Raw genomic sequence first — 15,332 nt, forward strand, 5'->3', positions numbered from 1 at the left:
AGTCTGAAGAAGGGTCTCGACCCGAAACGCCACCTATTCCTTTTCCCCAGGGATGCTGCCTGACCGGCTAAATAACTCCAGTATTTTGTGTCTGTATACATTAGGGATTTCCTACTTTGATCCAAGGTTGAAATAGAAACTTGACCTGATCTGTTAGCCTACGTGTATCCTACTTAATTGACTTCAATGGGACCAAAGCTGGGAAGCAGAATTTGAGCGCAGCAGTAGAGCTGCAGCCTTACAGCACCAGGGACCTGGCTGCGATCCTGACTACGGGTGCTGTCTGTATGGAGTTTGTACGTTCTCGCCGTGACTGCGTGGGTTTTCTCCAGGTACTCCGGTTTCCTCCCACATTCCAAAGACATACAGGTTTGTAGGTTAATTGGTTTCAGTACAAATTGTAAATTGTAAATAAAGAGTGTGGAGGATAGTGTTAGTGTGCGGGGGTCACTGGTCAGCGCGGAATCGGTGGGCCAAAGGACCCGTTTCCACCCTGTATCTCAAAACTAAACTAAAATAAAATATGGATATGCGACTAAATTTCATGTTTCATTCTGTCTCGCATAAGTTATTATTCCACAAGGGTGGCTTGTGGTTTTCATTCCTCAGTCAGTCTCTTCAGCTCTACACCATCTATAATACAAATTCATCAAGCTAAGTACTGCAGTCTCATATTCTGCCCTCTGATTAAGCCTCTCTTTGTTTCTGTGATTGAGTTTAGCTATTCCTGAAATCAAGTTATTTCAAGGTAAAACATAATTTCAAATTGTGTTTTGTAATATATCACAAAATATCAGTCTCCCCGCCAAAGCACAGGGACAATTGGAAAAAACAGCCACAAACAAAATGATTTCCCCAGTTTCCTTTGGTGCTGGATGGACACACAACGTCTCGATTCCAAAACACTGTTGAATTGGGTGCAAAAGACTGTAGAACGGCATGCCCTACCATTGTCCTTGGCACAGTGCTCAACAAACTGGGCGTCACAGTGGCACAGCATTGTGTTCAAAAGGGAACTGCAGATGCTGGAATATCGAAGGTACACAAAATTGCTGGAGGAACTCAGCGGGTGCAGCAGCATCTATGGAGCGAAGGAAATAGGCGACGTTTCGGGCCGAAACCCTTCTTCAGACTGATGGGGGGTGGGGAAAGAAAGAAGGAAAAAGGGAGGAGGAGGAGCCCGAGGGCGGGCGGATGGGAGGGTGGGAGGAGACAGCTAGAGGGTGAAGGAAGGGGAGGGGACAGCACAGGCTAGCCAAATTGGGGGAATTCAATGTTGATGCCATAAGGGCGCAAGGACCCCAGACGGAATATGAGGTGCTGTTCCTCCAATTTCCGCTGTTGCTCACTCTGGCAATGGAGGAGACCCAGGACAGAGAGGTCGGATTGGGAATGGGAGGGGGAGTTGAAGTGCTGAGCCACCGGGAGGTCAGGTAGGTTAAGGCGGACTGAGCGGAGGTGTTCGGCGAAACGGTCACCCAACCTACGCTTGGTCTCACCGATGTAAATTAGCTGACATCTAGAGCAGCGGATGCAGTAGATGAGGTTGGAGGAGATACAGGTGAACCTTTGTCGCACCTGGAACGACTGCTTGGGACCTTGAATGGAGTCGAGGGGGGAAGTGAAGGGACAGGTGTTGCATTTCTTGCGGTTGCAACGGAAAGTGCCCGGGGAGGGGGTGGTGCGGGAGGGAAGGGAAGAATTGACGAGGGAGTTGCGGAGGGAGCGGTCTTTGCGGAAGGCAGACATGGGGGGAGATGGGAAGATGTGGCGAGTGGTGGGGTCACGTTGGAGGTGGCGGAAATGGCGGAGGATTATGTGTTGTATTTGCCGGCTGGTGGGGTGAAAGGTGAGGACCAGAGGGACTCTGCCCTTGTTGCGATGTGCGGGGATGGGGAGAGAGAGCAGTGTTACGGGGTATGGATGAGACCCTGGTGTGAGCCTCATCTATGGTGGCGGAGGGGAATCCCCGTTCCCTGAAGAACGAGGACATTTCCGATGCCGTGGTATGAAATGTCTCATCCTGGGAACAGATGCGGCGTAGGCGGAGGAATTGGGAGTAGGGGATGGAGTCTTTACAGGGGGCAGGGTGGGAAGACGTGTAGTCCAGATAGCCATGTGAGTCAGTGGGTTTGTAATGTATGTCGGTCAGGAGTCTGTCCCCTGCGATGGAGATGGTGAGGTCAAGGAATGGTAGGGAAGTGTCGGAAATCGTCCAGGTGTATTGGAGTGCCGGATGGAAGTTGGTGGTGAAGTGGATGAAGTCAGTCAGTTGTGTGTGGGTGCAGGAGGTGGCACCAAAGCAGTCGTCAATGTAGCGGAGGTAGAGGTCGGGGATGGGGCCCTGGTACGCATCGAACAAGGATTGTTCAACGTACCCGACAAAGAGGCAGGCGTAGCTGGGGCCCATGCGTGTGCCCATAGCTACGCCTTGTGTTTGGAGGAAATGGGAGGAGTCAAATGTAAAGTTATTGAGGGTGAGGACCAACTCCGCTAAGCGGAGGAGGGTGTCAGTGGCTGGGTAAAGGTTGCTCCTCTGGTCGAGGAAGAACCGGAGGGCTCTGAGGCCATCCTGGTGGGGGATGGAGGTGTAGAGTGACCGGACATCCATGGTGAAGATGAGGGGGTGAGGGCCCAGAGAGTGGCACAGCAGTCGGGCCGGAGAAGGGGGGGGGGGGGGGAGAAGGGGGGGGAGGGGTGGAGAAGGGGGGGGGGGGGTGGAGAAGGGGGGGGGTGGAGAAGGGTGGGGGGGGCGTGGAGAAGGGGGCGGGGGGGGGAGAAGGGGGGGGGGGGAGAAAGGGGGGGGGGGAGAAAGGGTGGGTGGGGAAGGGGGGGGGGGCCAGGGGGGGGTGGGGGGGCGGGGGGGGAGAAGGGGGGGGGGAGAAGGGGGGGGGGGGGAGAAGGGGGGGGGCGGAGGGGGGGGGGGAGAAGGGGGGGGGGGGCGGGACGGGGGGGGGGGGGGGGGGGGAAAGGGCGGGGGCGGGGGGGGGGAGCAGGGGGGGGGCGGAGAAGGGGGGGGGGAGAGGGGGGGGGGGGCGAAGGGGGGGGGGACAGGGGGGGGGGGAGAGAAGGGGGGGGGGAAGGGGGGGGGGAGAAGGAGGGGGGGGGAGAAGGGGGGGGGGGAGAGAAGGGGGGGGGGAGGGGAGGGGGGGGGGGGGAGGCGAGAGGGGGGGGGGGGGAGAGAAGGGGGGGGGGAGAAGGGGAGGGGGGAGAACGCGGGGGGGGGGAGAACGGGGGGGGGAGAACAGGGGCGCGGGGGAGCATAGGCGAAGGGGGGGGGGGGAAGGGGGCGGGGGGAGAAGGGGCGGGGGAGACAGGGGGGGGCGGAGGAGAAGGGGGCGGGGGGAGACAGGAAGGGGCGAGGGGGGAGCAGAGGGGGGGGTGGGAGAAGGGGGGGGCGGAGAAGGGGGGGGGGAGAAGGGGCGGGGGGAAGAAGGGGGGGGGAGAGAGAGAAGGGGGGGGGAGAAGGGGGGGGAGAAGGGGGGGAGGAGAATAGGGGCGGGGGGGAGAAGGGGGGGGGGGGAGAAGGGGGGGGAGAGAAGGGGGGGGGAGAAGGGGGGGGGAGAAGGGGGCGGGAGGGGACGAAGGAGGGGGGGGGAGGAGCGAGAAACGGGTGGGGGGGGAGGAAGCCGGGGGGGGGGAGAAGGGGGGGGAGAGGGGGGGCGGAGAAGGGGGAGAGGGAGAAGGGGGGGGGGGGAGAAGGGGAGGGGGGGGAGAGGGGGGGGGGGGAGAAGGGGGGGGGGGAGAAGGGGGGGGGGGAGAGGGGGGGGGAGAAGGGGGGGGGGAAGAAGGTGGGGGGGGAGGGAGACGGGGGGGGGGAGAAGGGGGGGGGGGAGAAGGGGCGGGGGGAAGAAGGGGGGGGAGAAGGGGGGGGGAGAACAGGGAGGGGGGGGAGAAATGGGGGGGGGACGAGAAGGGGGGGGGGGGGAGAAGGGGGGGGGGGTGAGAAGGCGGGGGAGAGGAGAGGGGAGAAGGGGGGGGGGGAAGAAGGGGGGGGGGAGGCGGGGGAGAGAGGGGGGGGGGGAGAAGGGGGGGGGGAGAAGGGGGGGGGGAGAAGGGGGGGGGGAGAAGGGGGGGGGAGAAGGGGGGGGGGAGAAGGGGGGGGGGGAGAAGGGGGGGGGGGAGAAGGAGGGGGGGGAAGAGAAGGGGGGGGGGGGAGAAGGGGGGGGGAGAAGGGGGGGGGGGGAGAAGGGGGGGGGGGAAGAAGGGGGGGGGGCGGGAGAAGGGGGGGGGGGAGAAGGGGGGGGGAGAAGGGGGGGGGTGAGAAGGGGGGGGGAGAGAAGGGGGGGAGAGAAGGGGGGGGGGGGGGAAGGGGGGGGGGAGGAGAAGGGGAGAGGGAGGGGGGGGGGGGGAGAAGGGGGGGGGGGGGGAGAAGGGGGGGGGAGAAGGGGGGGGGGGAGAAGGGGGGGGGAGAAGGGGGGGGGAGAAGGGGGGGGGAGAAGGGGGGGGAGAAGGGGGGAGGAGAAGGGGGGGGAGGAAGGGGGGGGAGGAAGGGGGGGAGGAAGGGGGGGAGGAGAAGGGGGGGAGGAAAGGGGGGGAGGAAGGGGGGGGGGAGGAAGGGGGGGGAGAAGGGGGGGGAGAAGGGGGGGGGAGGAAGGGGGGGGAGGAAGGGGGGGAGAAGGGGGGGAGAAGGGGGGAAGGGGGGGAGAAGGGGGGAGGAGAGAAGGGGAGGAGAGAAGGGGGGGAGAAGGGGGGGAGAAGGGGGGAGGGGATAAGGGGGGTGGGGAGAAGGGGGGAGGAGAGAAGGGGGGAGAAGGGGAGGAGAAGGGGAGGAGAGAAGGCGGGAGGAGAGAAGGGGGGTGGGGAGAAGGGGGGAGGGGAGAAGGGGGGAGGGGAGAAGGGGGGCGGAGACACTTTTGATAAGCCAGAGATACACAGCTGTGAAGCTCGGCGGACATTTAACATGTCGGTAATCCTTGGTTCTGAAAAATCTTGCTTAGGTTTTTTTCCCCCAATGAGTCAGCCAAAGCGATGAACTAAAACGACCTACGACTACCTCGACTACCCATAACTACATAGCGACCCCATACGCGCAATACTCCAAACGCAGCCCAACCAGGGGCAGGAGTTCTCGGAGCAGAATTAGGCCATTCAGCCCATCAAGTCTACTCCACCATTCAATCATGGCTGATCTATCTTTCCCTCTCAACCCTATTCTCCTGCTCCTACAACTACAGGACTGCACCTACAACTACAGGATTATCGATTTTCTCCAAGGCGACCAATTTTTGGTCGCAGAAAATGTTTTCAACATGTCGAAAAATTTGCGGTGACCATACTGAGGCCGCGACTATTTCCCAGAATGCGGGAACTCCTCACGACCATGAAGGAGACTCACCAGCGATCACCAGCGAACATGTGACGGCCATGTGGTAATCCTGTGGCAAGCGCAGAGTCTCCTGCACTCACCTAAAAAGCCAGCTAAGTGGGACATCCCTTCAGAAAGGAGATGAGGAGGGATTTCTTTAGTCAAAGGGTGGTGAATCCCTGGAATTCATTGCCACAGACGCCTGTGGAGGCCAAGTCAGTAGATGTTTTACTGGGAGAATGACAGACTCTTGATTAGTGTGGGTGTCAGGGGCTATGGGGAGAAGGCAGGAGAATAGGGTTGAGAGGAAAAGATAGATCAGCCATGATTGAATGGTGGAGTAGACTTGATGGGCTGAATGGCCTAATTCTGCTCCGAGAACTCCTGCCTCTGGTTGGGCTGCGTTTGGAGTATTGCGTGTAGTTCGAGCTGCCCCATCACAGGAAGCATGTGAAGACGTTGAAGAAGGTGCAGAAGCGGTTCCCCAAAATGTTGCCCGGATCAGCGGGTATTAGCTAGAAGGAGGAGTTGGACAAACTTGAATTGTTTTTTGTCAAGTACCAGAGGTCCTCTAGAAGGGTCAAGTGTGTAAATCAGGTGTGGAATCCAATCTAAAGAAAATCAAAATGGGATTTTGGTGTTTAGGAAGCTTTTAGATAGGCACATAGAAGTGGAAGGACTCGAGGGATATGGATCATGTACAGGCAGATGAGTTCAGTTTAACTCGACATCATGTTCAACACAAACATTGTGGCACAAGAGCTCGTTCCTGTGCTGTACTTATTCTATGTTCCATGTTCTAATACTGGAAAAGTAATTGGGACTAACCATTTAAGTAAAAGTTAATGGATAGAAAAAGTTTAGAGGGATATGGGCCAAACATGGATAAGTGGTACTAGTGTAGAAGGGACATCTTGGTCAGCATGGGCAAGTAGGCTGAAGGGCCTGTTTCCAAGATGTATGACTCTATGAGATTTGTTTTAAAATCCCTAATGGTTAAAAGCGAAGTAAATTAGATCCTGACCTACTATCTAGCTTGTGTAGGAAGGAACTGCAGATGCTTGTTTAAACTGAAGAGAGACACAAAAAGCTGGAATAACTCAGCGGGACAGGCTGTCGATGACCTTGTGGATGGTTTTAGCTCCAATGTTATGACTCTTATGGATGCTATTGCACCACTAAAGACCAAGGTTTTATCTGGAAGGAAAAAGTCACCATGGAGAAATGCCACAGCAGTGAGATCCCAAAGAACAAAGTGTAGACAGGCCGAACGTAGGTGGCGAAAAACCAAACTACAGGTCCACTACGACATCTACAAAGACAACCTCCGTATCTATAATCAGGAACTGAAAGGGGCAAGGCAGTCCTTTTTCTCAGAGGTTATCAACAAAAATAATAATTCCCGCACCCTGTTTGCCGTTGTCGATAGACTGACACACCCCTCATCATCAGTCCCTCCTGAGCTCCTGTCTAGCAAGTCATGCAATGACTTTGCAGATTTCTTCACCGATAAAATTCTGAAGATAAGACAAACAATGTCTAGCTCCACCTCAGGGAACATGGCTTTGTCACCTATGCCTCCAGATTCACTAATGAATCTACAACATTTTAAACTTTTAGATTGTGCATCTCTGACTGAAACTGTTCAACAGCTAAAGTCCACGACCTGCTGTCTTGATCTGCTGCCCACAAGCTTCCTTAAAAATATTTTTAACAGTGTTGCACCAGAAGTACTGAACATAGTAAACACTTCCCTTCAATCGGGGCATTTTCACGAAGCCTTAAAAACAGCAGTGATCAAGCCCCTATTGAAGAAGCCTAATTTGGATGCCTCAGCTATGAGCAACTACAGGCCCATGTCTAATTTAGCATTTTTGGCAAAGATTATTGAGAGGGTAGTTTACCAACAAATTTACTGCTTTATGACCCAAAACAATATTTTTAATGTTTTCCAGTCGGGATTTCGGCCACATCACAGCACCGAGACTGCACTCACTAAGGTCCTAAACGACATACATCTAAACAGTGATGCATCAAAAGCTTCAGTTTTGGTACTACTAGACCTCAGTGCTGCTTTTGATACGGTGGACCACAACATACTGCTTGACAAACTGGAGAAGTGGGTGGGACTCTCTGGTTCTGTGCTGGACTGGTTCAAATCTTACTTGAAAGATCGGGATTATTTTGTTTCCCTTGGTAATTTTGAATCAGAACGTACAAAACTCACATGCGGGGTTCCTCAGGGCTCCATTCTTGGACCCATTTTGTTCAACATTTATATGCTCCCCCTAGCTCAGATCATAGAGCATTTTAACATATCCTACCACTTATGCCGATGACACACAACTATATATCGCAGTGTCACCACATGACCATAGTCCCCTACACTCACTGAGCCAATGTGTCAAACATATCAATGAGTGGTGAACCAGAACTTCCTCCAGCTCAATGCAAATAAGACAGAAATTATTGTCTTTGGTCCCAAAAAAACAAGGCTAGAGGTGAGTGCTCAACTCGACTCAATTGCACTGAAAACCACAGACAAAGCCAGAAACCTTGGTGTAGTTATGGACTCGGATTTGAATTTTAACAGCCATATAAAGACCATTACCAGATCTGCCTATTACCATCTAAAAATATTGCAAGAATCAAGGAATTTCTGTCCAAAGAAGACACTGAAAAACTTGTTCATGCATATATTTTCAGTAGGGTAGATTATTGTAATGGCATCTTTACAGGTCTCAATAAAAAATCAATTAAACAACTGCAGCTTATCCAAAATGCCGCTGCCAGAGTCTTGACCAACGCCAAGAAAATGGACCATATTACACCTGTCCTTAAATCTTTGCACTGGCTCCCTGTGTGTAAGAGGATAGATTTTAAAATTCTGTTACTGACCTACAAGGCACTGAATGGTCTAGGTCCAAAATACATCTCTGACCTACTTGTTGTATATGAGGCGCCTAGACTCCTCAGGTCTTCAGGGACAGGTTTACTCTGTGTTCCCAGGGTCAGAACTAAAAAGGCTGAAGCAGCATTGGGTTTTTATGCTCCACACCTGTGGAACAAGCTCCCTGAACACCTGAGGTGTGCACAGACTGTAAGCGCATTTAAATCAGGCCTAAAAACACTGTTGTTTACTATAGCTTTTCCATAACCCGACATGCAGGTAATCTTAACCGTCTAATTTTAACCTTTACGTGCTTTTTAAAATCGTTTTATTGTTTCATTGACGTTGTTTTATAATTCATACATTTGTCGTATTGCTTATTTTGCAATTTTTAATTATTGACTATTTTATTTTTTCTTTCCTGTAAAGCACCTTGAATTGTTGTTTGCACGAATGGTGCTATACAAATAAATTTGCCTTTGCCTTGCCTTGCCTTAGGGCTAACGGAATCAAGGGATATGGGGAGAAAGCAGGAACGGTGGGTACTGATTTTGGATGATTAGCCATGATCATATTGAATGGCAGTGCTGGCTCGAAGGGCTGAAGGGCCTACTCCTGCACCAATTATCTATGTTTCTATGTTTCTCCCCTGAAACAATTGTCCAATGTTTTGGGAGGAGGAGAGCATATACAGCAGGGCAACTTCCAACGGTTCGTGTTTGACTGTGTATCTACCCTCGCCCAAGCTTAGCATATGACTTCCACATGACTGATAGCTCAAACATTCATTGTACACTGACTGCAGGCCACAGCTAAACCATTTGCCAATGTGAACATGCTCACTGAATTCATTTCAGGGAGGCAGCACATACTGAGCATTGCCAGTGGCAATATTACAATGGTCCTTTTAAAGAAAAAATTAAAAAATTAAACATAGCTTGGGGTGAACTATTACTAAATGCTGATGCATCGTCTGATGGCCAATGGAGACTGGCTGAATCAGTTGATGCAAGGCAAAGCACGCTAATTACTGCGCTCAATCTATATGACAATGTTACAAATATGCTGCATGAATAGTTTTTATTTAAATTTAATGTGTAAATTTTGTTCTTGTCAAGGTGAAAAATGGTAGGAGCGAAGAATATCAGACATAGGGCGACACGGTGGCGCAGCGGTAGAGTTGCTACCTTACAGCGCTTACAGCGCCAAGAAACCAGGTTCGATCGTGACCAAGGGTGCTGTCTGTACGGAGTTTGTACGTGCTCCCTGTGACCACATGAGTTATCTCCGAGACCTTCGGTTTCCTCCCACACTCCAAAGACGTACAATTTTGTAGGTTAATTGGTTTGATATAAATGTAAATTGCCACTAGTGTCTGTGGGATAGTGTTAATGTGCAGGGACCGCTGGTCAGTGCGGACTCGGTGGGCCGAAGGGCCTGTTTCCGCACTGTATCTCTAAGCATTTCACTGTGCACCCAGATGCACACATGGACATGCACACTTTTGGTCGGTGGGGGCGCTGTGAGACGGCTGCCTTGCCAGCAGCGTGTTTTTTTTTTCTTTTGTTTCTTTTAGTGTATCCAACCGCGTGTTTTAGTGTCTCTCGGTGTGTCTTGTGTGGGGGGTTGTGATGGGGGGGAAGGGGGAACCGCTTTTGGTCACCTCATCGACGGAGAGGCGACTTTTTCCATGTCGCCTCCCTCGCGGCCTAACAGCATGGATTGGAGCGGCCTTTCCCGGAGTCGGGCCCGGAGGTTTCAGCAGTGGGCTCAGCGTGGACTTTTAATCGCGGAGCGGGCGAGCCCTTGCCGGGGATCGCCAAAAGAAGTGCTCCGATCGCAAGCCCGAGGACTGTTACATCCCGAAGCCGCGGTCTGCGGAGCTTCTAGCCTTGGGCGTGGCGTGGATGTACCATCTGGAACCTGGGATCCCTCGCCAGGGAATTCCAGAGAAGGGCTCCGACCGCTGGCCAGCGGCCTACAACATCCTGAAGCCGCGGTCTCCGGTAAGAAAGCGCCGATTTGGGACCTCCAAGCCGCAGAGTGTGTTCGACCGTCCTGACGAGAGGGCCTGTACATCCGGCTGTCCGTAGCGGCTAGTACGCAGGGTTTATGGCCCCGACCACGGGTGAACAAGGAGGAGGACTGATTGAACTTTGTGCCTTCCACCACAGTGAAGAATGCTGTGGTGAATGTTTGTGTTAAATCTTATTGTGTATTGTTTGTTCTTTTTAATTGTATCACTGCTGGCAAACTCATTTCACTGCACCTTCGGGTGTATGTCACGAATAAAATTGAACACACACACACTCAGCGTGACAGGCAGCATCTCATGAGAGAAGGTATGGAGTTCCTTCTCTCCAGAGATGCTGCCCGATCCACTGAGTTACTCCAGCTTTTTGTGTCTATCCCCGCAAGTATGTGCTCTCAGTCCCCTACAATAATCCCTTTATGCTCATGACTGCAAGGCTAAATTCAGCTTTAACCCCATCTGCAAGTTTGCAGGTGACACTATCTGGTCACCATTGTGATGGAACAATTCACCAACAATGACGAGACAGAGTGTAGGAAGGATATAGAGAACTTAATGACATGGTTTGGCGTTTCAGTCAGTGCAGTCTTCATCTTGCATTTGGCGTGCACAGCCTAAAGGGCCTGTCCCACTTGGCGATTTTTTCGGCGACTGCCGGCATCATATCAGCGTTCCTGACTATGGATGCTGTCTGTACGGAGTTTGCATGTTCTCCCTGTGACCCACGTGGGATTTCTCCGGTTGCTCCGGTTTTCTCCCACACCTCAAAGACGTGCAGGTTTGTAAGTTAATTGGCTTGGGTAAAATTGTGAATTGGCCCTGGTGCGTAGGATGGCGCTAGTGTATGGGGGTCGGCGTGGACTTGGTGGGCCGAAGGGCCCGTTTCCTCACTGTATCTCTAAAGTAAACTAAAGTACTTAAGTAAAGGTGTCAGGACAATGACCTCTGTCTCAACGTCAGGCAGACGAAGGAGCTAGTTGCTGACTTCAGGAAGCATGGTGGAGTACATGCCTCAATCAGCATCAATGGTGCAGAAGTGGAAATGGTTGAAAGCTTCAAGACCCTTTGCATTATATTCACTGCAATTTAGGATGAGAGGGGATCTTATAGAAACAGATTTCATTCTTCAGGGATTGGACAGGCTAGATGCAGGGAAAATGTTCCCATGTTGGGAGAGTCCAGAAGCAGAGGTCACAGCCTAAGAATAAGGAGTAGGCCATTTAGGGCCGAGATGAGGGGAAAAAAAAACTTGTTCACCACGGGAGTTGTGAATCTGTGAAATTCTCTGCCACAGAAGGCAGTGGGGGCCAATTCACTGGATGTTTTCAAGAGAGAGTTAGATTTAGCTCTTAGGGCTAATGGAATCAAGGGATATGGGGAGAAAGCAGGAATGGGGTACTGATTTTGGATGATCAGCCATGATCATATTGAATGGCGGTGCTGGCTCGAAGGGCTGAATGGCCTACTCCTGCATCTATGTTTCAATGTTAATATTACCATTGATCTGCTGTGGACCAGCAACATGGATGCAACAGCCAAGAAGGCACACCAACATCTCTACTTCCTGTGGAGACTGAGGAGATTCATCATGTCTCAGTGATTCTTCCAAACTCCTACACATTCTTCAAACTTACTGCACGGTAGAAAGCAAACTGTCGGGTTGCCTTACAACTCAGTTTGCGGATAGCGCTGCCCAAGACCAACAAGAAATTGCAGAGAGTTGCAGCTGTAGCCACGTACATCACACAGGCCAGACTTCCCACCATTGGCTCCATCTACACTTTCACGCTCTGTCGGCAGACGAGCCAACATAATCGAAGACTTGTTCCATCCCAGTCATTCCTACTTCTCCCTGCTCTTATCTGGCAGTCGGTGGTGGTGACCCGTCGGTAACGATGATGGCGGGTTGTGCAATCTCAATTCTGGTGAGTTCTCACATGGCTCACGAGTCCAATTCGTGAACCCACACTCGAGGGCAGATGAAGGTCATCGCTGGCGGGTTCTGGCCTTCCTCCTCGCCCTGGCTTTGATAAATCGCTCTGGGCGGCGCTCCTCGAAGCTGCTGGCTGCTGTTCGCACTGCTGCACAGTAAGGTACAGAAGATTGACAGCGCACACCACCAGGTTCAGGATCAACTACTTCCCATTTGTTATCAGGCTTCCCTGCAATACGCTAGGGTACTGTTTGGATCACTTCTACTCCATTGACGACATAGGACTTTGTCTCAGGAACTGTTGCTTTGCAATGCACTACAATGCTGAGAACCATATTCTGCCCTCTGTATCTACCCCTTTAATATATCTACTGTATATAAATTTGAACCCATTGTATCTAGGTACGATATATCTGATCTGTTTGGATAGCACGCAAAACAAAGCCTTTCTCTGTACCTCAGTACATGTGACATTAATAAACCCAAACCTCAACCTTGCAAGTAATCTTTCTTTTTTACTTTTGCCTATTTCCCATTGTAACGTTGCCTATTTCCTTCGCTCCGTAGATGCTGCCGCACCCGCTGAGTTTCTCCAGCACTTTTGTCTACCTTCGATTTTCCAGCATCTGCAATTCCTTCTTAAACTTTCTTTTCTACTCTCTGTTTTGACACTGTGAAATGGAGTAAAACACAGTTTACGTTGCAACGTTTCGTTTGGACCTCAAGGGGTCCAAATGACAATAAATTGAATTGTATTGTATAATTGTATTGTTGGAAAATTTCAGTATTTTACTGAAAATAAATAGCTGAAATATAAATCATGTCTTGTTTTGATCATAGAATCCAACATCCAGTGCGGCACTGAAAAAGTATTATATTAGCAACAAAGACGTACAGGTTTGAGGGTTAATTTGTTTCTGTAAATTGTAAATTGTCCCTAATGTGCAAGATATCATTAAGGGCCTGACCCACTTGGCAGTTTTCAGCGACACCTCGCGTCATACGACATCACGCCCCAAATTTTTCGGTGACCTGATATGTCAGTCAATGATGCGGGTAGTCGCCCAAAAAAAAAAATCGCCAAGTGGGACATGCCCTTTAGTATGCAGGCGTCGCAGGTTTAACCATATAACCATATAACAATTACAGCACGGAAACAGGCCATCTCGACCCTTCTAGTCCGTGCCGAACACGTATTCTCCCCTAGTCCCATACACCTGCGTTCAGACCATAACCCCTCCATTCCTTTCCCGTCCATATAACTATCCAATTTATTTTTAAATGATAAAAACGAACCTGCCTCCACCACCTTCACTGGAAGCTCATTCCACACAGCCACCACTCTCTGAGTAAAGAAGATCCCCCTCATGTTACCCCTAAACTTCTGTCCCTTAATTCTCAAGTCATGTCCCCTTGTTTGAATCTTCCCTACTCTCAGTGGGAAAGCTTATCGTGCGGACACGGTGGGCCGAAGGGCCTGTATCCGTGCTGTATCCCTAAACTAAACTAAAGTACATTAGCTTCCTGCATAACATCGGCTTCCTGCAGATATTCATGGACTATTCCACTCAAAAATACATTAAATAATCATAATATGTTTTTGAACAACTTATGAACTACACAGTTGTGTTTGATTTAAAATGTCAGGGAATTGAAAGGCTCTATTAATGTTCAACGGTAAACATAAACCCACATAAATTACTTAGTAAACAGTAAACCACTCTCTTGCAAAGTTTTATGGAGATTCAGAAACAATGTATGATCAAATTAGCTGGGAAATGGAAGTCTATATTGGTGTATATACATAACTGCTCTTTTTGTGTGCCAGGTTGCATGGTGCGACAGATTTAATATATTTGATTAATAATGCAAGCTGGTGCAATCTGCTTGTTAGGGAAACATGTTAGTGTTGGAACCACAAATGAACTCCGAATGCTAATAAATCAGGTTTAATGTAAGTTTCAATTTACACATGGGACCAGGAGACAGAAGTCAGCCTACAAATGCTCAGAATTCTAAAGAAGGGTCTCGACCCGAAACGTCACCTATTCCTTTTCTCCAGAGATGCTGCTTAACCTGCTGAGTTCCTTCAGCGTCTATCTTTGGTGTAAATCCCCCACCCCCCAGCATCTGCTGTTCCTTCATGCACATGCTCAGATTTGTTATTGCTACTTCACAATATAGATTCATGTATGCCATGTATTTCAGGTCAGGTTGGGGGGGGTAGTTCCCCCCGCACGGGTACCATGTACCTGCTCCATGGTCGGATAGCTGGCGACTAAACCGTCTCCCCCACCTGGTTGGCCAGGTGAGGAGGGGGCTGTGGATCCCCAGCAGGACCAAAGACAAGACCTGTCAAAGGGCGGATGAGCTCCTAGCGAGCCAACGGCCATCCATACTTCAGTAGAAGTTGCAATCACTGTCGTACGTAGCGTTGTAAGGCACCGTGCCCGTTGATGTTTTTAACGATGATGATGATGAGACTAAGTTGATGGGTTGTGGTTTATTAGCCTGATGGTTAATTGGAATCCCTTGCTTTGCATCTGACGCAGGAGATACGGAAAAATGCAGCACTTGGTGCAGGTCTACCTCCGATTTTCCGGCACCTCCTTTAATCCGGACAAAATTACGTGAAATCGCCTCCGGAAGTCCCCCGGAAAATGTGCTGCCCAGGCTGGGTGAGGTGGCCGATCTCTACGTCATTGGGACCGCCGCGCCGATCGGTGGGTCACATTTGCCCCCTGCTGCCGGGGCTCCGTAACTTTGGACAAGCCGGAGTCGGCAGGTTGAAGTCTTGTGGACACAAGAAACTGCAGATGCTGGTTTACAAAAAAAACAAAAAAAACACAAAGTGCTGGAGTAACTCAGAGGTTCAGACACCATCTCTGGAGAACATGGATACATAAATTTTCAGATTGGGACCGATCTTCACATCCTTCTCCTACAAGTCCGTTGGCACGGTGGCACAGCGGTAGAGTTACAGCACCAGAGATCGATCCTGACTACGGGTGCTGTCTGTACGGAGTTTGCACGTTCTCCCTGTGACCGCGTGGGTTTTCCACAGGTGCTCCAGCTTACACCCACATTCCAAAAACGCACAGGTTTGTAGGTTAATAGCGTTCGGTAAAATTATAAATTATAAAGTGTTTGTAGGGTAGTGTTAGTGCAC

The 15,332-nt window shown here is 51.1% G+C and overlaps 1 pseudogene; it reads right to left on the bottom strand.

Moving 5' to 3' along the window:
* Positions 1–1,783: 1,783 nt before the first annotated feature.
* On the bottom strand, positions 1,784–4,649 carry LOC116971755 (annotated as a pseudogene).
* Between the last annotated feature and the right edge of the window lie 10,683 nt (positions 4,650–15,332).

Source organism: Amblyraja radiata, chromosome 4 (assembly GCF_010909765.2).
Source record: "Amblyraja radiata isolate CabotCenter1 chromosome 4, sAmbRad1.1.pri, whole genome shotgun sequence".
NCBI classification, from domain to species: domain Eukaryota; kingdom Metazoa; phylum Chordata; class Chondrichthyes; order Rajiformes; family Rajidae; genus Amblyraja; species Amblyraja radiata.